At 45.2% G+C, this 22,800-nt stretch overlaps 1 non-coding gene and 1 pseudogene across 1 annotated transcript; both read left to right on the forward strand.

Moving 5' to 3' along the window:
* Positions 1–2,542: 2,542 nt before the first annotated feature.
* LOC100611508 (large ribosomal subunit protein uL1-like) lies at positions 2,543–13,100 on the forward strand (annotated as a pseudogene).
* A 2,253-nt stretch (positions 13,101–15,353) lies between these two features.
* On the forward strand, positions 15,354–15,457 carry LOC112209361 (small nucleolar RNA U13). Its single transcript, XR_002944098.1, has one exon. It is a non-coding gene; the product is annotated as a small nucleolar RNA U13 (small nucleolar RNA).
* Positions 15,458–22,800: the final 7,343 nt, after the last annotated feature.

The following is a 22,800-nucleotide window of genomic DNA, read 5'->3' on the forward strand; positions in this document are numbered from 1 at the left end:
TGCTTTCTAATTTCTTCCAGTTTATGTCAAATCACTGCCCTCTGGCCCAGCGTGTCCCAAACACATGAGCTTCCATTATCATTTCAGGGCCTGCCATGGCAGGTCTAGTTTAGGGCCTTTGCACTAGTTGTTCCCACAGCCTGGAAGCTGCTGCTCTGAGATCTTTGCCTGGCTGGCAACTTCTTATTCAAATTTTATCCTAAATCACAAATCTTTCCTGATCTCCCAATTTAAAATAGCTTCCTTGGGGGCAAAAACATAGACTGTACACATGTACTTGCTTTTGTATGAATACATTTCTCTGCAAGGATGCACAAGAAATTAACATTTTGTTGCTTATGGGGAAGGAAAGTGGATAGCTAGGAAACAGGGCAGGAAAAGAGACTTATCTGCATATCTTTTTCTATTTTTAAAAAATGTAGATTCATTAAATATATTATCTATTCAAAAATGAATTAAAAAATAAATAAAAAGAGAAAATAAAGTAGGCCCCTGCTGAGCATCCAACCTTCCTTTCTTCCTTCCTTCCTTTTTTTTCTATCTCTATTTCTCTCTCTCTTTCTTTTTTAGAGACAGGGTCTTACCCTTTTGCCCAGGTTGGAGTGCAGTGGTGCGATCACAGTTCACTGTAACTTCATGATCCTCTGGCCTCAGCCTTCCAAGTAGCTAGGACCACAGCTGTGTGCCCACCAGGTTTGCCTGGGTATTTTAAAAAATATTTATTTTGCAGGAATAGGGGATCTCGCTATGTTACCCAGGATGGTCTCAAACTCCTGGCCTCAAGTAATCCTCCCAAAATGCTGTGATTACAGGAATGAACCACTGTGCCAGCCTCTTTATTTACTTTATAAATTTTGTTTACAAAACAGGTGGTAGGCAGATTTGGCCCATGACTATAGCTTGCTGATCTGATCCCTGCTCTATCATATCTTATTTGATATATATCCTGGCATTAATTATTGGTTTCCTCATTTCTTATCTGCCTCTCCCCACCCCCACATACTAGAATGCAAGCCCCACGAGAGTAGGGTGCCTCTCTGTCTCGTTACCACCATATGCCTACACCTGGAACCATTTCTGGCTCATAAAGACTCAATAAATAATTGTCAAATGAATATTTGAATGTATTATGTTTGTCTGGGCTGAAGAGAAGAGCAACTCTATTTGAAGGGAGATCAGATGAGATAAACTTCTGATGGCAGCCCCTCTGGGAAGAATAATTTCCAGTTTGATCATCCTCAAGACAGTCCAACCTGTAGTTCTTGCCTCAAGGAGGAGCTGCTCATGCCGACCTCCTGACAGCAGATATGAAACTGAGTAGTACCTGTCCTCCTAGGACACGTTCCAGAAGAGAGGAGAACCGATGGATTAATCACTTTTCAATTTAAGAAGAAAAAGTACTTTACACACACACACACACACACACACACACACACACACACCCAGGAGAGACCTCAGAGCCCAGGGAAGCTGCTCAGTTGGCAAGTTGGGCTTTGCAGACTAATATAGTTGCCTTGCCTGAGGGTATGGAGGAACCGGAATTCTGACTACCAGAATGACATGGGGAACAGCCAGGACCTGGAGAGGCGGAGGAGGTGGGGGAAAGTGGGAGAACGGAGTTTGGCACATTCCAATTTAGGCAGCACATTGCCCTGAACAAACAGCCTGAATCACCACGTGCTTATTAATTTAAAAACTGTTTCTGAATCAACACATTCTTTGCCTGTCCAGGGCTGGGCTTTTTGCAGCCATGTAGCACACTGGCCAAGAAAGTGTGGGGTCCTGAAGGAGAAATGGCACTAGAGGAATCACCCGAGCCACTGGGCACTGCCTCCCAAGGCTTGCAAGACAGCGCAGAGGGTTCCCAGACTGCGCTACTTTTGTTCCCTTGGAAGAAAGTCAGTAGGCAGATGCCTCTTCTACCTCCCCCAACACTCTCTTCAACACCAGACTCCCTCTCCAGCTCACTCAGAGGAAGCTGGGAAGGTTCCAGTGGTGCGCTCCTGAGAAGCAGTGGGAAGGGCCAAGGTTACGAGTTACCCAGGCATGGGGGCGAACCCTGGCTCCCTCACTTGCTAGTTGTGTATTCTCTCTGTCTCTCTCTCTCCGTCTCTCTCTCTTTCTCTTTCTCTCTCAGAGAGACAGAAATGAGGTCTCGCTATATTACCCAGGCTGAAGACTGGACTCCAACTCCTGACCTGGGCTCAAGTGATCCTCCTGCCAGTCTCCCAAGTAGCTGGGACTCCGGGCACACGCCACTGCGCGCTTGGCTGTAATCTTGATCAAATCATGTAAAATTCCTGAACCACAAGTTTTTTTTTTTTTCTACAGTAACACCCTGTGGAGTTATGAAAATTAAAATAAAATAATGTGCCTAAAGCACAGGGACCAGAGAAGCAGCCGGATAAAGAGAAGGTCTTGGGGAGGGAGGAGGGCAGGGTATTGGCCCTCCAGCGGCCAGCAAGGAAAATGATGCGGCCCATCTTTGGGTACTTGCAGCTGAGCCCACAGAGTCACATGTTTTATCCCCGCACAGTAGGGAATGTCCTTTGACTTTTCTGACCCAGGATCTAGCTTGGCAACGCCGGGTCCTCCGGTACTCAGGACTTGGCTCTCACTGGCTGGTTCTCTTGGAGTTTTGAGAGAGCTCTGAGAGGTCCTTGAATCCTTTCTCCTTCCCTCTTGTAGTGATGTCTCTCTCTCAGACAAACCCAGGGACTGCTGGCCATCAGCTGAACCCGAGGGGAGCGAGGCCACAGCCCATGAGATGTACCCCACACTTCCTCTGCCCCGCCCCCCAACCAGGACTGTGTCTGTGTTTTTCAGGGTGTGCTGCTGGAGCCCTGGGAGGAGGGGGTTGGGCAGTCGCTGGCGCTGCCGCTGGTGGTCCCTGTGCTTGAAGTGCCGGTGGTATCGGAGTCCATGCACCCAAGGCCCAGCACCCAGCAACATTCTCTGGCCCAGCAGAGGGGTGAGAGATCAAAGGAGGGGGCGTGGGGCATGGATTGCTTCTGGGCAGACCCATGCCAATGTGACATGGGGTTTCCTGCCTGAATGTTACTGTGTGGCTGTGCCTGCCACGCTCATCTGGTGTGTGTGTGTGTGTGTGTGTGTATGTGTATGTGTGTGTGTGTATGGGTGGGTGTTGGGGGGTGTACAGACGCTCTGGGTATGTAGGGGGGTCAGCACTAGGGGTGCTTCTAGGATTTGTCTGTGGTCTCATCTCCGCCCTCCCTGCTCCTGGAGGGGGAGCTGTAACTCAGCCCGGAGGCCACCTAGCTGATTCCCCTCCCCCCACCCACCAGCCGCTCGCTCTGTCACAACAAGGAGCTTTGGCAGAAAGGGAGGGGAGCGTGGGTGCTGCGGAGAGAAAAACACCCCAAAGTTTCAGAAAAAATGGCAGGAGAGATGCCAGCACCCAGGAGCAGGAGCCTTCTGCTTCTCACAGCCTGCACTGCTGGGCTGGGGGGAGACCACGGTTTCCTTTCCTTCCTTTCTCCCTTCCTTCCCTCCCCGCCCCTTGCTGCGTGATATTCAGGAAAAGGAAACATTACAGTGAGGGGAGAAAGGGAACAAAGAGATGCTTTTCAGAGGGGTCATGGGATCTTTCCGTAGCCACCAGAAGACACAGTTCTGGGCTCTGCTTGCTCTGGGCTAAGTGGGTGTGTATGTGTATGTGTGTGTAGAAGAGAACAAAAAGAGAGAATGTGTGTGTTAGTGTGTTAGTTTATGCATGCCTGTGAGTAAATGTGTGTCTGAGTGTGGATGTGAATTGGGCGTGCATGTGTGTGTTGGGAAACAGTAAAGATAAAAGCAGACAGAACAAAAAGAATCATATACAAGATTGGTTAGACAGCTGCCTTTAGTTAGTCTACACATGAATACTCGAAAAATGTTTGTGCAATAGGTTGGCCATTACCCAATATTGCGCGGCATTAGAATAAACATGTATACAATGAAAAACCTCCAGATTGACACTTCTTCCTCATGCTTTTGAAATCAGGGTATTTCATTTGGGCAATGACTCCTTTTCTGCAGGGTAAAAACTTCATTTACTCGCAGGTAGCTGGAACACCATTAAATATTCTTAAGAAGTTAGTTAATATTACATGAAGCTTCATGGAGAAAATATAAATATCTATTTATAATGATATATTCACTGTGAATTGACTTCTTTATTGTAGTTGGAACACGTAGCATGAGATCTACGGTCTTAACAAAAATTTAAATACACAATGCAGTAATATTAACTATATTAACTATAGGTGCTATGGTGAACAGAGGTCTAGAACTTATTCATCTTGCATAACTGAAGTTTTATACCTGTTGAACAGCAACTCCCTATTTCCCCCATCCCTCAGCACTTGACAAGCACCATTCTCGTTTCTGTTTCTATGAGTCTATTTCAGATAATTGGTGTAAGGAGAACAGTGCAGTTTGTGCTTCTGTGACTGTCTTATTTCACCTAGTATAATGTACCCCAAATTCATCCATGTTGTCATATATGACAGAATTTTCTTCTTTTTAAGGCCAAATAATATTTTATTGTATGTATATGCCATGTTTGCTGTATTTGCTTATCTATTGATGGGCATTAGTTTCCATATCATGTGTATTGTAAATAATGCTGCAATAATCAGGAAAATGCAGACATCTCTTGGAGATCTTGATTTCAATTGTTTTGGATAAAAATACAGAAGTGGGATTGTTGGATTATATGACAGACATTTTTCCAAAGAAGACATACACATTGCCAAAAGGTATATGAGAAGATGCTTAACAACACTAACTGTTAGAGAAATGCAAATCAAAACCGTAGTGAGATGTCATCTCGTCTATTAGGATGGCTACTATAAAGGGAAACAAAAGGTAAGAGTTGGCAAATTCATTGGGAAGTAAAATGATTCAGCTGCTGTGGAAAATCGTATGAAGCTTACTCAAAAATTATGAATTTTTTTCCCCCAGAATGCTTAGCTCTTTTTGTAACTTTTATTTTAAGTTCAGGGGTACATGTGCAGGTTTGTTATATAGGTAAATCTAAGTCATGGGTCTTTGTGGTACAGATTATTTGATCACCCAGGTATTAAGCCTAGTACCCATTAGTTATTTTTCCTGATCCTCTCCCTCTCACACTCCACCATCCAGTAATCTCCAGTGTTCATTGTTTCCCTTTTTGTGTCCATGTGTTCTCATCATTTAGCTCCCACTTATAAGAGGACATGTAGTGTTTGCTTTTCTGTTCCTGTGTTAGTTTGCTAAGAATTATGGTCTCCGGCTCCTCCTGCAAAGGACATGATCTCATTCTTTTTTTATGCCTGCATAGTATTTCATGGTGTATATGAATTAACTTTCGAGTGGAGAAAAGAACTGGTAGATTTGTGAGATTAACAAATATTTCCATAGATTCAAGTTCATTTTCCCAGGGTTTTCTGAGCTTAATAACCTCTCAAGTATCTGAAATATAGTTTTTCTTCCTTTCACAGAGCTATTTATGTTATATATGAACTACAACTTAGAGTATTTAAAACTCAATAAATAGTGAAATTAAAAAAAAAACAAAAAACCTCATTTACTCAAAGCTCAGAATACAGTTTTGTGAGCATTTCACCAAAGTAAGGGCTAGAGTTTCTCTTAGCATTATTTGCTTACAAAATATTTGAGTTTGTAAACAAGATCCCAAGGGAAATATTTATCCCACTCAAGAAAACAAGTTACTTTTACCTCTTTGAAGTATCTATTTGCATTCCAACAATATGGTACTTATAAATCACTCCTTTCTAGCAACTTATTAAAGCAACTCTTAGAGGCAATACTTTTAAAAAATAGCAAGGCTGTATTTTTTTTTTTTAAATTTAAAGGCCTGCAATGACTTTTAACAGCTTATCTGACTTACTGATGTCTATTCGCTTATGATTATAATAACTTCTTACATTTAATGAATGCTCTTCATGCACCAGACACTGCATTAAATGCTTTACATACATGCTCTCATTTGGTCCTCCCAGCCAAGGAAGTACTGTTATTTTACAACTAAGGGGTAGAGAAGTAACTTAACCAGTGTCAGGTAGGTAATACATGTCAGGGCAATACTTAAATCTGAGTTTTGAGTCCAAAGCCCCATGCCTTACCCTACATGCTCAGTTGCATTTCTTTATATTTCTTTCTTTTCTTTTTTTCTTTTTTTTTTTTAGTCAGAGTCTCACTCTGTCATCCAGGCTGGAGTTCAGTGGCACGATCTCAGGTCACTGCAACCTCTGCTTTCTGAGTTCAAGCAATTCTCAAGCCTCAGCCTCCGTGTAGCTGAGATTACAGGTGTGCACCACCATGCCCAGCTAATTTTTTTGTATTTTTAGTAGAGCCCCGGTTTCACCATGTTGACCAGGCTGTCTCGAACTCCTCACCTCAAGTGATCCACCCACCTTGGCCTCCCAAAGTGTTGGGATTACAGGCGTGAGCCACCGCGCCTGGCCCATTTCTTTATATTTCACTGCCCAAAGATGTCCAAACATCAGCATGCAGGTGCCTACAGGTGCCTACAGAGGGCTGTCCCCACAAAAATCTTAGCTCCTGGTCCAGACCCACTGTTAGGGCCAGTGCCTGGGCATTATGGGTCAGTCCAGCTCTGAGATTTTAATTCCTGTTGTTGGAATGAGGGGAATAAATGGGGACTCAATCTCTTGGGATTTTTCAGCTCTCTCTGAGGCATCAGATTTTTTTCCTAGGGTCATCTCTGAGAGAAGTATGCCTGGAACATTGGCATGAGGAAATCAATCAATGCAAAGCATATAATGAGGTATGTATTCAGCACCATGAGGACCAACCCAGCGAGAATAAGCTCAGAAGGTTGTAGGAAGAGTGTAGGACTTGGAGAAAGAGCAATGACCCTGCACTCCCTCTAGAAGGGGTGAGGGAGAGGGGACAGGGAGGAAAAAGAAGGTGATGGGAAGGGGTTGAGGAGGAGCATGTGGGGTATGTGCAACTGGATGAGTAATGGAAAGCAGCTTTATTACTTTGACTTTTTGAAACAAGAACCAGCTTATGAAGGTGGGGAGGGAACAGCCTGGGAATAAATTAATTGAGAAAGGAAATTAAAGCCATCATTTCTGCTCTGCTGACGAGCAGATGTCAGCATGCCTCTAGCCTCTTGCTATATTCAGTGCTTTTCTAGAGATAAATGGTGGAGCTCAAAGAGGTTCCAACAGGGCCTGTGCTGAACACTTGAAGGCTCTAGGATATTTTGGTCATGAGAAAAGAGGGCTGAAAGTTGAGGACCAGGCTTCTAGGCTCTGAGGATTTTTTTTTTTTTTTTACATTAGCTATTTCACAATTACCAGTAGATTTAACTGCAAAACTGAAGGGAAATCAGGTAAGCATTTATAAAAGAGGAAATTAAGATGCTGGTATTCCTACCAAGATGACTCGAGGGAGAAAGAAAAGAGTTGGAAACACCTTTGCCAAGCCATTGAGAAGCTAGCATTGAGGGCAGAGAGTGCTTGAAGCAACCCAGCCTTAAGGCACTCTCTTAGAAGCAGCCAGGGCAGAGAGCAGCGGGGACAGGCAGTTCCAGCAATAGCTGGCTGAGGAGGATAGAGAGGGAGGCTGGCTCAGCAACCTAGCCTGGGAAAACAACCCCGGTGCTGAAATGCATTAGAAGTTCTCTACCCTGTATCCCAGTACTTTGGGAGGCCAAGGCAGGAGGATCGCTTGAGCTTATGAGTTCAAGACCAGCCTGGGCAACATAGAGAAATATAGATAGACCTTCTGTCTACTAAAAATAAAAAAATTAGCCGGGTGTGTTGGCATGCACTTGTAGTCTCAGCTTCTTTGGAAACTGAGGTGGAAGGATTGCTTGAGCCCTGGAGATGGAGGCTGCAGTGAGCTATAATTGTGCCACTGCACTCCAGCCTGGGCAACAGAATGAGATCCTTTCTCAAAAAAAAAAAAAAGAAGTTATTTGTGAAGACTTACTCCCAGCAAGGGGAGACAGGCAGAGTGTGCACCAGAAACCAGGCATCTTCAACATGGATATTTTGGATCTTTTCTGCATCCAGACAAAGGAACTTATTTACTAACAGCTGGCAGATATGGGCAAAATCACAATTTGATGGGTTAACCAAGGTCTGTATTACGTGCATAGGGGCATCGCATGAAAGAAAAGTGAGTATCTCCAAACCCAATGAGATGTTAACATTTATATGCCCCCTTCATAGGGGGGATGTGAGGGGAGATATAGGCAACTTAGGGGACTGTAAATGATTTTGGGGAAAGATGAATGGGCCCTTAGAAGAACAGGTGACATCATGAGATGGTCTGGGTATGAAGTGGGCCTCTAGTTTCCTCTCCTGGTTAATCTTCCCTAGTTGATGAGATTTCTGGGGACGGGACTCATGACAATGGAGTTCTTCTTGGAGAATCTGTCCTTAGGCAGATGAAGTTCAGAGAAAGCCTCTCCCTGCATTTGCTGTTTCCCAGGTGTCCTCACTTTGAGGCCCAAAGCAGCATATTTTGGGGTGGCATTTTCTGAACTCCTTTAGAGCTAATCTGTCAGAAGGCAGGTGGAGCCTGGGTCAGACGAATCTGAGCATGCCCAAGTTACATAAAAGTTATGTGTCAACAAGCACATCCTGCTCCACTTTTTTTTTCTTTTTTCTTTTTAGAGACAGGGTCTTGCTCTGTCACCCAGGCTGGAGCGCAGTGGCACGATCATGGCTCACTGCAGCCTCAACTTCCTGCCCACCCTACTTTTTTAGTATAATAGCTGAAAGATATGGAATGTGGAATTGATGAAGGGTGACTCATTAAAATTATAATAGCAATTAGGAACAAGCAGAAAAAGACCATAGGCAAGGACAGTTTCATGGCCAAGATCATATGTTTTCCCACATTTTATATTTGGCGAGCGCGTAGGAGGGATCAACACACCCAGACTACTCTCCAGCTACAACTTCGGTTTCAACAAAACCCTGAATCTGACACCCTCGGCCCAGGCCCTCTTTCTCTTTCCTCAGCACTAAGGCTCCTGTTGGTGCTCTTGGCATTAGTGGCTTCAAGGCGAGGGTGAATGGGTTTGTGTTAGTGACTTTGTGGATGAAAGGACACTTGAATTTTCCTTGCCCAGCCTCGGCACTGCCTCAGACATTAAAGGCTATGAAATCTGCGCTGGTGTTTTGGTGAGGGAGTGGAGTAGTCTCAAACCACTTTTTATACCCTATGTGAGAAGGAACTGTCAACCTAAATAACGATCAGAGAGGCTCTCTAAAAGAAAAGGTCTTTATTTTGGAATAGAGCATTGTAATGGGAATATGAAAATGCATGCCATAGTAAACTGTTTGAGTGAAGGAAGACAGAGTCTTTCTTTCTTTTTTTTTTAGATGGAGTCTCGCTCTGTCACCCGGGCTGGCGTGCAATGGTGTGATCTCGGGTCACTGCAACTTCTGCCTCCTGTGCTCAAGTGATTTTCCTGCCTCAGCCTCCCGAGTAGCTGGGATTACAGGCATGCGCCACCACGCCAGATAATTTTTTGTATTTTTAGTATAGACAGGGTTTCTCCATGTTGGTCAGGCTGGTCTTGAGCTCTCAACCTCAGGTGATCTGCCTGCCTTGGCCTCCCAAAGTGCTGGGATTACAGGTGTGAGCCACCGTGCCCGGCCCTTTTTTTTTTTTTTTTTTTGATACACGGTCTGGCTCTGTTGCCCAGGCTGGAGTGCAGTGATACGATCTCGGCTCACTGCAGCCTCTGCCTCCCAGGCTCAAGCAATCCTCCCACCTCAGCCTTTCGAGTAGCTGGGACTATAGGCGTGTACCACCATGCCTGGCTAATTTTTATATTTTATGTAGAGATGGGGTTTCATCACGTTGCCCAGGCTGGTTTCAAACTTCTGAACTCAAGCAATCTGCACGCCTCGATCTCCCAAAGTGCTGGGATTACAGATGTGAGCCACTGTGCCCAACCTGATAAAGGCTTTTAAAGGAAAAATTAAGAAGATTCCATAATTATTTAAAAATAATTATCCTTGGCTTTAAAGATCAATATTAAGGGTGATGCCAGTCTGAGCTTGGACAGGCAGTTGCTGGGCAGATGTCCTTGCAGAAGTATTTTTTTATGAAATGTTGTGAAGGCCTTCATGCAAGGTTGTGGGTTTTACAGTCTTTTGTGATTTTTTTTTTTTTTTAAATCAGGCATACAAGCATGAAAACCCTCTCTTCGTGGCCTGCCCTGATTCTATTTGTCAGGGTTTTCTTTTTTTCTTTTTCTTTTTTTTTTTGAGATGGAGTCTTGCTCTGTTGCCCAGGCTGGAGAGTAGTGGTGCAATCTCAGCTCACTGCAACCTCTGCCTCCCAGGTTCAAGCAATTCTCCTGCCTCAGCCTCCCAAGTAGCTGGGACTACAGGTGTGTGCCACCATGCCTGGCTAATTTTTTGTATTTTTAGTAGAGACGGGGTTTCACTGGGTTAGCCAGGATGGTCTCAATCTCCTGACCTCGTGACCCGCCCACCTCAGCCTCCCAAAGTGCTGGGATTACAGGTGTGACCCACTGCGCCCAGCCAGGGTTTTCTTAACATTAGTGACTTTATTTTAATCTTGACAACTTTCACAGAACTTAATTGTAGTCCCTTAATCCATAGTTGCCTCTGATTCTGAACTGCCCAGAGAAAAAGGACGTTAGTTGGTCGGTTCCCTGGGTTTTTTTCCTTCCAGTCATTTATTTACAACTGGTGTCACACACTGGAGATGTAAGAACAGAAAAAATTGTGGTACCTGTCCTTCAAGAACCACAGTCTTGTAGGGGTGACAGGGATAGAAACCACAATACAGGCCTGGGTGCAGTGGCTTATGCCTGTAATCCCAGCACTTTGGGAGGTTTAGGTGGGTGGATCACCTGAAGTCAGGAGTTCGAGACCAGCCTGGCCAACATGGTGAAACCCCGTTTCTACTAAAAATACAAAAATTAGCCAGGCGTGTTGGTGCATGCCTGTAATCCCAGCTACCTGGGAGGCTGAGGCAGGAGAATAGCCTGAACCCGGAAGGCGGAGGTTGCAGTGAGCTGAGATCATGCCATTGTACTCCAGCCTGGGTGACAAGAGTGAAACTCTGTCTCCCATCCCCCACCCCTAAAAAAGAGGTCACAGAGTAGAATTTGGTGCAGGCAATTGTTCCAGGGTCCCAAGTCCAGTAGGGCTTAATAGCTATCTCCTATCCTGGTCCTCAAATGAGGAATTCTTTTCTCCCTTCTTCCCTTCCTTTCTTCCACAAAGATGTAGTGAGTGCTGTGAGTTAGGTCTGAGTTAGGTCCTGCAAATACATAAATGAACAAATACCACTCCATGCTTAGAGGAGATCACGGACTAGTTGTGTTCTTCCCAGACTCCATGCTAGGGTATTCACTGGTCCATTTCACTATCATGATGAAATGAGAAAAAGCAAGAGACAATGTAGTGAGTCTTTAAATAAAATTAAATGGATTCAATATAAGATCTTTTCTCTTTAGTTTGAAGTTATATTCTTATGTACATTCTTTCCTCAAAACATGTTGATAGTAGATGGTAGTCATCACTGATTTGTTTGTTTATTTCCTTGCTCGCCAAAATGAAAATTAAGCAATCTTTTGTCACACCACAAAAAGTACGTGTGTGTGTATTAAGTGTTGTTACTGGTTAAAGATTCATTTCCTCATTTCAAAAGTGGGATTAAGGCGGGGCACGGCTGTAATCCCAACACTTTGGGAGGCCGAGGCAGGTGGATTACTTGAGGTCAGCAGTTTGAGACCAGCCTGGGCAACACGGTGAAATGGTGAAACCCCATCTCTACTAAAACTACAAAAAAATTAGCCGGGCGTGGTGGCACATGCCTGTAGTCCCAGCTACTTGGGAGGCTGAGGCAGGAGAATTACTTGAGCCTAGGAGGCGGAAGGTGCAGTGAGCCGAGATGGCGCCACTACACAATAGCCTGGGAAACAGAGCGAGACTCTGTCTCAAACAAAACAAAACAAAAAAACAACAACAAACAAAACCAAAGTTGGACTAAGAGTGACCCTTTCTCATCTAATAAAGTGGACCTTATACAGGGAACATGGATTTACCAGACATGACAAATGCAGGCTCTCATGCCACTCCCCACTCTCCTTAGACTCAGAAGGGAGGAAATGGGAGAGCCCCAGGCCTCAAGAGAGGCAGGATTAACTCTTTTCTTGTTATCTCTGCACAAGACACCAAGAGCAGCAGCCTCTTGAGACCCTGTAGGAGGCAGTGCGGGAAGTCCTGGACAGGAACCAGTGCAAGTGCCAGAAACTTTTGGGAACAGTGGAGCTACAGATCAGCTTGAAGAACTCTGACCCTCAGAAGGATGAACGCTGCTTGGGCACTGTCATCTGAAGTCCACTCGCCGCCCCAGGTTCTCCACGTGTGTCCTGGGGGACCAGCAGCACAGGGTTGAGGCCAAGCCTGTGGGTATCTCCTACGTGGACATCGAGGTGCTGAAGAAACTCTACAGGAACAAGAAGCTGCTCAACAAGTATGATGCCTTTCTGGCCTCAGGGTCTCTGATCAAGCAGATCCCACAAATCCTGGGCCCAGGCCTAAATAAGGAAGGCAGGTTCCCTTCCCTGCTGATGTACAGTGAAGACATGGTGGACAAAGTTGATGAGGGGAAGTCCACAATCAAGTTCCAGGTGAAGAAGGGGCTCTGTCTGGCATGGCTCTTGGTCGTGTCAAGATGACAGACGATGAGCTTGTGTACAACGTCCATCTGGCTGTCAACTTCCTGGTATCATTGCTCAGGAAGAATTGGCAGAACATCTGGGCTTTACACATCAAGAACACCATAGGCAAGCCCCAGTGCCTGTATTAAGGCACATTCTAATAAATCTTAGTGCCACAAAGAGAGAGACAGAGAGAGAAAGAGAGAGAGAGAGAGATAAACAGAGAGAGAGAGAGAGAGATAAACAAAGAGAGATTCGGGATTCAGCAATCTCCTTTCTAGACAAGGGCTGCTCCCCCTGACACCACAGAGGAGATGGCTGATGTTCCAGGAGTCTACAGGCCCAAGAGACCTGGGTTCATCCCATCTCGTTGGAGAAGGACAGCAATTCTACAGAGGGACTCAGCGGGAAAAGCTGGTGAAACACGAATAGGCTGCCCCAGGGAGGAGCCTCTGGCTCTTTTATAGGGTAACTGAATATGGTCACCAGCTTTTATCAAAATTAGCCAGGTACTCAGAGTTTCCAACGGCCCAGGCACAAATAATCCACAAACCAATCACTTCAAATTATATCCCTGAAATAGTCACACGCATGCTCTCAACATACCATTAGCACCTAAACTCAAACTATGACACACCCACAAGTCTGCATCACCCTGCTTATAACTTAAAGCTTGTGGGTTTAAACTAATTTAGGAGTCAGTCTGGGGACCAAAGGGGAAAAGTCTTATAATGAGGTGGCGATTTGCTTAGGGAGGAGAATGCAATGCATGCGTGACATCCAGAGGCTGGGAACTAATCATCTCATAGGAGAGGTAAGTGTGTAAGCAGGCTGGGCGCAGTGGCTCACGCCTGTAATCCCAGCACTTTGGGAGGCTTAAGGTCAGGAGTTCGAGACCAGCCTGGCCAACATGGTTAAACTCCTGAGATCAGGAATTCAAGACCAGCCTGGCCAACATGGTAAAACCTCATCTCTGCTAAAAATACAAAATTAGCTGGACATGGTGGCACATGCCTGTAGTCCCGGCTACTCCAGAGGCTGAGACAGGAGAATGACTTGAACCCAGGAGGCAGAGGCTGCAGTGAGCCAAGATCGTACCACTGCACTCCAACCTGGTGACAGAGCGAGACCCCGTCCTGAAAAAAAAAAAAAAAAGAAAGGACCATGGTGTAGGGGTAGGGTGGTGAGTTTAGCATGGGTAGAGGTGATGGGCATCTGGTGGAAGTACCTGAAAGGCACTAGAAAGGGAGGTTGGAGCCTGATTGTGAAGGGCCAGACCAGGAGTAGGTTCTCAGGAAGCAGAGCCGAAGGGAGGGCTGCCGACCAGTGACCTAGGGAAGCTTTCCCTAGGAGCTGACCCTTGGGGTGCGTTTCTTTTCTCATCTCTGCCTTAAGGCTCTCTTGTCTCTTTTCTTTCCCCCGCCCCACATTCCTATGCACGCCAGGCCCAAAACATTCTCACAGGCTGCTGCTCTAATTACTTCATCCCATTTTAATTCTGCTGAGTTAGGAGCCTGTGAACTCAAGAGGAAATTCATGCAAAATACCCAACAAATTGAATGTGCTGGTGTTTTAGAACACCAGGTCTGACCCTATCTGCCCCCTTCATCCTCTCTTCCTGTGGCCCTGCTCCTGACCAATCTCAGCTTGAGAAATCAAAGGTAGAATGTGCTGGTGAGAAGAGAGGGTGGCATTGATTGAGAAAGATGTTGAGTTTCACTGAATTGTTTGAGCCATTGCTTGGGATGAGGACAGGGTGGAGGCTTTCTGATGGGAGGCTTCTGTGGGAACCTTTTTGGAACTGATGGAGTCCATCTCTAGAGCTCCAAAATACCACGTGTGTTTGTGAGTTGTAATGTTTCCTTGTCCCTCAAGATACTTACAAGTTAGGAGAGATTTCTTATTCCAGCTGTTTGTCCACGGAGATGATAAATCATTTAAAACAAATGGATGGCTGTTTTCTTTCTTTCTTTTTTTTTTTTTTTTTTGAGTCGGAGTCTCGCTCTGTCGCCCAGGCTAGAGTTCAGTGGCGCGATCTCAGCTCACTGCAACCTCCACCTCCCAGGTTCAAGCAATTCTCTAGCCTCAGCCTCCCAAGTAGCTGGGACTACAGGCACATGCCACCACGTCTGGCTAATTTTTGTATTTTTAGTAGAGATCGGGTTTCACCATGTTGGCCAGGCTGGTCTTGAACTCCTGACCTCAAGTGATTGGCCCACCTTGGCTCCAGAATGTGCTGGGATTACAGGCATGAGCCACCATGCCTCGTGGATGGCTATTTTAAAATCAGTGATTCTCGAGTTTGAGACAGTCTGGGCAGCAAGGCAAAATCCTGTCTCTATTAAAAAATACAAAAATTAGCTGGGTGTGGTGCTGAACTCCTGTAGTCCCAGCAACTCAGGAGGCTGAAGTGGGAGGATGGCTTGAGTCCGGGAGACAGAGGTTGCAGTGAGCTGAGATTGCATGACTACACTCCAGCCTGAGCAATAGAGCCAAAACCTGTCTCAAAAACGAAACAAAGCAAAAAAATAAGTGATTCTCAAATTTTTCGGTCTCAGGACTCCATTATACTCTGAAAAATGACTGAGGTCTCCAAGAGCTTTTGTTTATGTGGTTATTGCTATTGATATTTACTGTATTCAAAATGAAAACTGGGATCCTTTTGTAGTTCATAAGCATGATGATTGGGTTTTCATGCTTGTGTGTGAGATGTGCTTCCCTCAAACCTTGTTATGATGGTGGCACATTACCCATCTGATGTGAAAAAAAAAAAGAAAGAAAGCCTGAGAAGTTGAAAGAATATTTATTAATCCATTTAAATTTAAAATACCAAAAAAAAAACCATAATGTGTTAACATAACTAACACATTTTGGTGAAAAAAGTACTATATTTTCCCCCTAAAATAGTGATAAAATTGGCATGTTTTACATTTTTACAAATCTCTAATAACTGGCTTAATAGAAAATACCTGGATTCTCTTATCTTATTCTCTTATTACAATTAATCCATTTCTTTTTTTCTTTTCTTTTCTTTTTTTTTTTTTGAGATAGTCTTTCTCTGTCACCCAGGCTGGAATGCAGTGGTGTGGTGTGATCTCAGCTCACTGCAACCTCTGCCTCCCTGGTTCAAGCCATTCTCTTGCCTCAGCCTCCCAAGTAGCTGGGATTACAGGTGTGCACCACCACACCTGACTCATTTTTGTATTTTTAGTAGAGACAGGGTTTCACCATGTTGGCCAGGCTGGTCTCAAACTCCTGACCTCAAGTGATTCACCCACCTCAGCCTCCAAAGTACTGGGATTACAGGTCTGAGCCACCATATCTGGCCTAATCAGTTTCAATATGTTGTTTTGGTTGAACTGGCCTCAAGTGATCTGCCTGCCTTGACCTCCCAAATTGCTGGGATTACAGGCATGAGCCACCGTGCCTGGCCAATGCTGTTATTTCCTAAATATCTCTTTAATCCATAACATGAAACAAATCTGGCCTCACTGAGTTAGAAAAGTGAGGAATATTTTAGTCTTCAGATAATTGTGGATATTTTTCTTGGACACTACACCAAAAGTTGACACACAGCAGTTTTTTCTTCTTTTCTTTTTTACTCACCACTATATTAATGAGGAAACATAGTAGTTTCGTAAAGGTATGTGGAATCTAAAATCATGTCAATCAATTCCTATTCTATTACATTAAAATCCATTGGTTTATCTTGAACTTTGAAGAGATTTTGTAACATTGTGTATTGGTCATTTGGAAAATATAGGTCCACTGAATTATACATAGCTTCTAAATGCTGATGCATTTCATTATACAATACTTTAAAATCACATTCATTATATCACTATCAATCTCATCAAAGAAGTCTTTAGGAATTCGGAAGTTTTCAAGTTCATGGTGACAGATATAAGTGTTCCAAAATTCTAATTTTTCACTTGAAAGCTTGAATTTTATTATTGGCAACAAATACTGTCAGTTGTTTCCCTTGAAGTAATAAGCTTACTTTGTTCATTTTTGGGAAACTATCTGCCAAACACTCAAATTTGAATAATCATAGTTTGTCTCTCCATTATATTTTCAAGTAAAAATAATTCTCCTCGCTGGGTGCCATGGCTCACACCTGTAACCCCAACACTTTGGGAGGCCGAGACAGGAGAATCACTTGAGCCCAGGAGTTAGAGACCAGCCTGGAAACAGAGTGAGACCCTGTCTCTACAAAAAATATACAAAGTTAGCCAGGTGTTGTGGTGTGTGCCTGTAGTATCAACTACTCAGGAGGCTAAGGTGGGAGGATCGCTTGAGAATGGGAGGTCGAGGGTGTAGTGAGCCAAGATCACACCACTGGACTCCAGCCTGGGTGACAGAGTGAGAACCTGTCTCAAAACAAAAACAAAACAAGAAAAACCTCAAAAAACAAAACAAAACAAAAACAACCAAAAACACACACACACGCACACACACAAAAACAGAACAAAACAAAATGGTGCTCCATGAAAAAAGAGGCTAATTCTGCTTGAAACTCAAACAATTGCAGAAGTGCTTTTCCTGGAGACTATCACTGTACTTGGGATACAGCAGAAATGCTTTATGTGTACTTCCTATTTCGTCAGAATATATATATATATTTGAGACGGAGTTTCCCTCTTGTCGCCCAGGCTGGAGTGCAATGGTGAGATCTTGGCTCACTGCAACTTCCTCCTCCCGGGTTCAAGCGATTCTCCTGCCTCAGCCTCCTGAGTAGCTGGGATTACAGGCATGAGCCACCACACCCGGCTGATATTGTATTTTTAGTAGAAACAGGGTTTCTCCATATTGGTCAGGCTGGTCTCGAACTCCCAACCTCAGGTGATCTGCCTGCCTTGGCCTCTCAAAGTGCTGGGATTACAGGCATGAGCCACTGCGCCCAGCAGAATATTTTTTAAAAAGTACCCAAGGATTGAGATTTAGTAGAAATTAATAATCTTTACCATTTGATGAAGAACATTCCTAAGTAAACGTGAAATTTTTTTAGTGCATGTGCATGGCAGTGAAGTGTACTATGAATACTAGCACAGGTTAGCACAACTGCTTCGATTTGTTTTGAGGTGCAGTCTGTTTTACCCACCATTGCTTTTGCACCATCAGTGCAAATGTCAACACAATGAAAAAGGCAAATCGTATCTTACACTATTATGAAAATAGTTTCAGCGGGGCACGCTGGGTCACGCCTGTAAATCCCAGCACTTTGGGAGGCCGAGGTGGGAGGATGATGGCTTGAGCCCGGGAGTTTAAGAACAGCCTGGGCAACATGGCAAAACTTATCTCTACAAAAAATACAAAAATTAGTTGGGTATGGTGGTGCACACCTGTGGTTCCAGGTACTCGGGAGACTGAGGTAGGAGGATCACTTGAGCCTGGGGAGGCAGAGGTTGCAGTGAGCCAAGATCGCACCACTGCACTCCAGTCTGGGCAGCAGGAGGGAAAGCCTGTCAGAAAAAAACAAAAAACAAAAACAGAAAAGGAAAGAAAATAGTTTTAACTTCACAGACCCTTGAGAGGGTCTTGGGGGCCTCCTCAGGGTTGCATGGAGCACACTTTCAGATCCACTGCCCTAAATGACGTGTCTGAGTTCCTGAGAGTTGGTCCTAGGCCTCTTTTCTTCTCACTCTACTCTCTCCTTAAGTGAGCTCATCTACTGCCTTTGAACTACCTCTGAGAAAATGACCCACACATTTGTCATCTCCAGCCGTGACCTCTCCCTGGAGCTCCAGACTGTGTATCCAGCTGCCGGCTCAATTTTGGCAGTTGGGTGTCCCAAAGGCAATATGTCTAAGACTTTACTTCTGGTCTTCCATCCATTTATATAAGCCCAAATCCTTATTGTCACCATGTTCCTCCTCACCCCGTATCTAATCAATCATTAAGTCCTGTAAATGCTGTTATTTCCTCTTCCTTTCTCTCTCTTTCTCTCTCTCTCTTCCTTCCTCTTTTGCTTCCTTCCTTCCTTTCTTTTCTTTCTTTCTTTCCTTTTTTCTTTCCTCCCTTCCTTCTCTCTCTTTCTCTCCTTCTTTCTTTTGAGACAGAGTCTCACTCTGTCACTCAGGCACAATCTTGGCTCACTGCAATGTCCCAGGTTCAAGGGATTCTTCTGTCTTAGCCTCCTGAGTAGCTGGAATTACAGGTGTGCACCACCATGCCCAGCTAATTTTTGTATTTTTAGTAGAGACGGGGTTTCACCATGTTGGCCAGGCTGGTCTCGAACTCCTGACCTCAAGTGATCTGCCCACCCCAGCCTCCCAAAGTGCTAGGATTACAGGCGTGAGCCACTGCACCCGGCCAATGCTGTTATTTCCTTAATATCTCTTTAATCCATAACTTCTGTCTCTACCACCATCACCACTACCAAAGCAAGATACCATTACCTCTTGCTGCATTACCACAACAGGCCTCCTTCAATCTGTTCTCCTCATTATAACCAGAGCAATCTTTTCAAAATGCAAATCTGATTATGCCAAAACCTTGTTTAAACCCTTCAACAACCTCCTATTGCTCTCAAAATAAAGGTCCAAATCTTTAACATGGTCTGTTTCCCCAGTCTAGGTCAGATTCTTAAAGTTCTCATAGAATCATGCCCCCTTCTTTCATAATAGTCATCGTCGTTTGTATTTGTATATTCATTAGTAGGATTATTTGATTATTATCTCTCTCTGATGAGACTATAAGTTCTGTGAAAGCAGAGACAACCACATGGTAGATATTTTATAAATATTTGCTGAGTCAATGATTCAATGAGGCCTAGGACAACTCCTCTGAGCATGGAGTAACCACTGAGAAATAATTCTTCTGCCCTAGGCCCTCGAGTTGGAGAAGACCTATTTTCATTCTTATCGTCTCACAGCATTTCAAAGAAAAATGCTGCTTTGTCCAGGCATTCCATCATAGTGTCTTCCTAAGCATGAGGCACATTTATCTTCCTTTTGACATAGGCGCCCTCTTTGCTCCCCATCACTCATCCTGCCAGTGGTTCTTGAAGTGGGTTAGCAATACTGGTTCTTCAGGATTATAAGAGAGGGGACTGGGGCTGGGCGTGGTGGCTCACGCCTTAATCCTAGCACTTTGGGAGGACCATGCTGGAGAATCGCTTGAACCCGGGAGGCAGAGGTTGCAGTGAGCCAAGATCGTGCCATTGCACTCCAGCCTGGGTGACAGAGGGAGAATCCGTCTCAGAAAAAAAAAGAGAGAGAGAAAGAGAGAGGGGACTCTTTCTCTCCTACTAGGTGGTTGGCTAGGAGGCCCATTTCTGCAATAGAGAACAAAATGTATTAAGAGAGAACAAAGGAAGAACAAAGGGAACAAGAGAGAACAAAATATGGCCTTTCCTATAGAAGGGAAGGGAAGGGAAACCAACGTTTATCGAGCAACTACTGTGTGCCAGGCACTTTGAGACTTTTGTTGTCCCCTTTCATCTTTTTTTGGAGTTCCAGTGGGCTTTTAATCTTTACAACAACCCTATGAGGTAGGAGTTATGGTCCCATTTGTATAGATGAGAAAACAACGGGCCCAGAGAGTTTAAGTAACTTGCCTAAAGATACACAATATAGTGTATTTGTCCTGTTTACCTACCTACCCTAAGACCCCTTCTAAGGAACTTTGTACTGGCAAAGATTTTGCAGCAGGCCATATTACATACCATATGACATCATCCCTACCCCAGTAGTTTATATCACTACTTACCTACCCCTGCCTCTTCTGCCCTAGGTGATTAGACCAGAGGGAGGTTCTAACCTTAGCCATGTTGGTCCATGGGCTAGCCAGTCACCTCTGACTTATTGCCTGGTACAGAAAGACAACTGGCCAGTAGGATTCCCTCTTAGTAACCTCAACCTGAAGCAGAGTTCCCCAGCAGGGAGCACAGACTGGGAGAGATGCAGACACACCCAGTGTGGCAGAATCACATTGAGGGTGGGCAGAGCCTGAGAAGGAAGAGCCGTGACCTTATTTTCACTCCTTAAGAGCCCCTGAGGAGTCTTTTTTTTTTTCATTTTATTTTTTTTGAGATGGAGTCTTATTCTGCCACCAGGATGGAGGGCAGTGGCCCTCCACTTCCCGGGTTTAAGCGATTCCCCTGCCTCAGCCTCCCGAGTGGCTGGGACTACAGGCGCGTGCCACCACACCTGGCTAATTTTTGTATTTTAGTAGGGACAGGGTTTCACTATGTTGGCCAGGCTGGTCTTGATCTCCTGACCTCGTGATCCGCCCGCCTCGGCCCCCCAAAGTGCTGGGATTACAGGCATGAGCCACCATGCCCGGCCCCCTGAGGAGTCTTGAATCCAGATTCCTCCTCAGCTTCAGCACCTGCCCCTGGGGTTTCCTGACAGGCCAGAAGTGGTTCTGCATGTATTTTTATACTAAGCTTCTGTGCCTGAGCTAACTCAAGGGGTCTCTTTTTCCATAAGAGTCTACCTCAAATGGGTAGGGTCACTCAAATGAGTGACAGGGTCAGGATTGAAACCCAAGCCTGTCTGTTTCCCTAGCTTATCCTCCTTTCAGTATTCCACAGAGGGTGAGCCCTTGAGCGGTGTCAAGCGCCCACTGCCTGGGAATGAGCACAGCCAGCTTTGCAGCAAGGCACTAATTTAAAGAAGAGTGTGAGGAATCCTCACTTTCTGAACACTCTGAGGTGGGCCAAAGACTAACAGCGCCTGGCCTTGCCTTGGGAAGCTTTCCTGAGAAGTACAAGCCATGCCATCTAGAAACCTTCCCACTGTGGGCCACAGTTCAGTGTGTGACATCATGTATGAAATCACTAATCATCAGTGACATTACTCGATGATGCCATTTCCATAATGACCCTAAATCTTGGTCAGCTCAGGATGGGAAACCACAGAGAGCCTGGGAATTAGGCAGACCAGGATTCCAGTCCTCTTCCTGACTGTTTGTCCTTGGGAAAGGCAGCACTGCTTTTCCTGTCTTTCCTCTCAGTGTCCTTGTCTGTAAAAACTGGGAGCCAGGCAGGGTGGCACGCACCTGTGTTCCCAGCTACTCAGGAGGCTGAGGCAGGAGGATCACTTGAGCTCAGGAGTTCAAGACCAGCCTGGGTGACATAGCAAGACCTTGTCTCAAAAAAAAAAAAAAAAAAAAAAAGAAAGGGGGGATATTTCCTATCTCAGAACAAAAATCACAGGAGATAAATATGCAAGATCCTGCACTGAAGGGAGTTGGTGTTTAATGGGCACAGAGTTTCAGTTGGAGAAGATGAAGAAGTTCTGGAGAGGGATCGTGGTGATGGTTGTATGACAGTATGAGTGCACCTAATGCCACAGAACTGGACACTTTAAAATGGCTAAAATGGTCGATTTTAAAGGAAATAAATACACACATATATATTTCCTTTTTGTTTTGAGAGGGAGTCTCACTCTGTTGCCCAGGCTGGAATGCACTAGCACGATGTTGGCTCACTGCAACCTCTGCGTCCCGGGTTCAAGTGATTCTCCTGCCTCAGCCTCCCAAGTAGCTGGGATTACAGGCACCCACCACCATGCCTGGCTAATTTTTGTATTTTAGTAGAGATGGGGTTTCACCATGTTGGCCAGGCTGGTCTCGAACTCCTGACTCAGGTGATCCACCCGCCTTGGGCTCCCGAAGTGCTGGGATTACAAGCGTGAGCCACTGTGCCCGGCCTATGTTACCTATATTCTACTACAATGACAACAATAAAAAGACTTTACCTTGGGCCCCTCATGTAGCAGGTACCTTAGAAATGCTGATTTTTCATCTTTATCCCATGTAGCAGAAGCCAAGGTCCAGTTAATCCCGGTGCCCTTAACCCAAGGCAACCCTCTGGCCTCTCCTTCAAGACTCTGAGACGTAGAGCCCACCACAGCCCCCTGCCCCAGAGAGCTGGAAGCCCATCAGAGCAATGAAGTAAAGTCTCCAGACCTGGGAGATCAGGACACTCCTATGAACTGGCACTTTCAAGGAAAGAGCCCAGGACCTGGGACTGCTGTGGCTGAGAAGAGCTGGGCCCAAGACTTGACCAGGTCCGTCCCCAAGCCCCAGGACGCCAGGCCCGTGGGGCAGTGTCCAGGGTTCTGTCTGCTGAGACCCTCCCTCGCTGGAGAAAGGAG

Source organism: Pan troglodytes, chromosome 4 (assembly GCF_028858775.2).
Source record: "Pan troglodytes isolate AG18354 chromosome 4, NHGRI_mPanTro3-v2.0_pri, whole genome shotgun sequence".
Classification (NCBI taxonomy): domain Eukaryota; kingdom Metazoa; phylum Chordata; class Mammalia; order Primates; family Hominidae; genus Pan; species Pan troglodytes.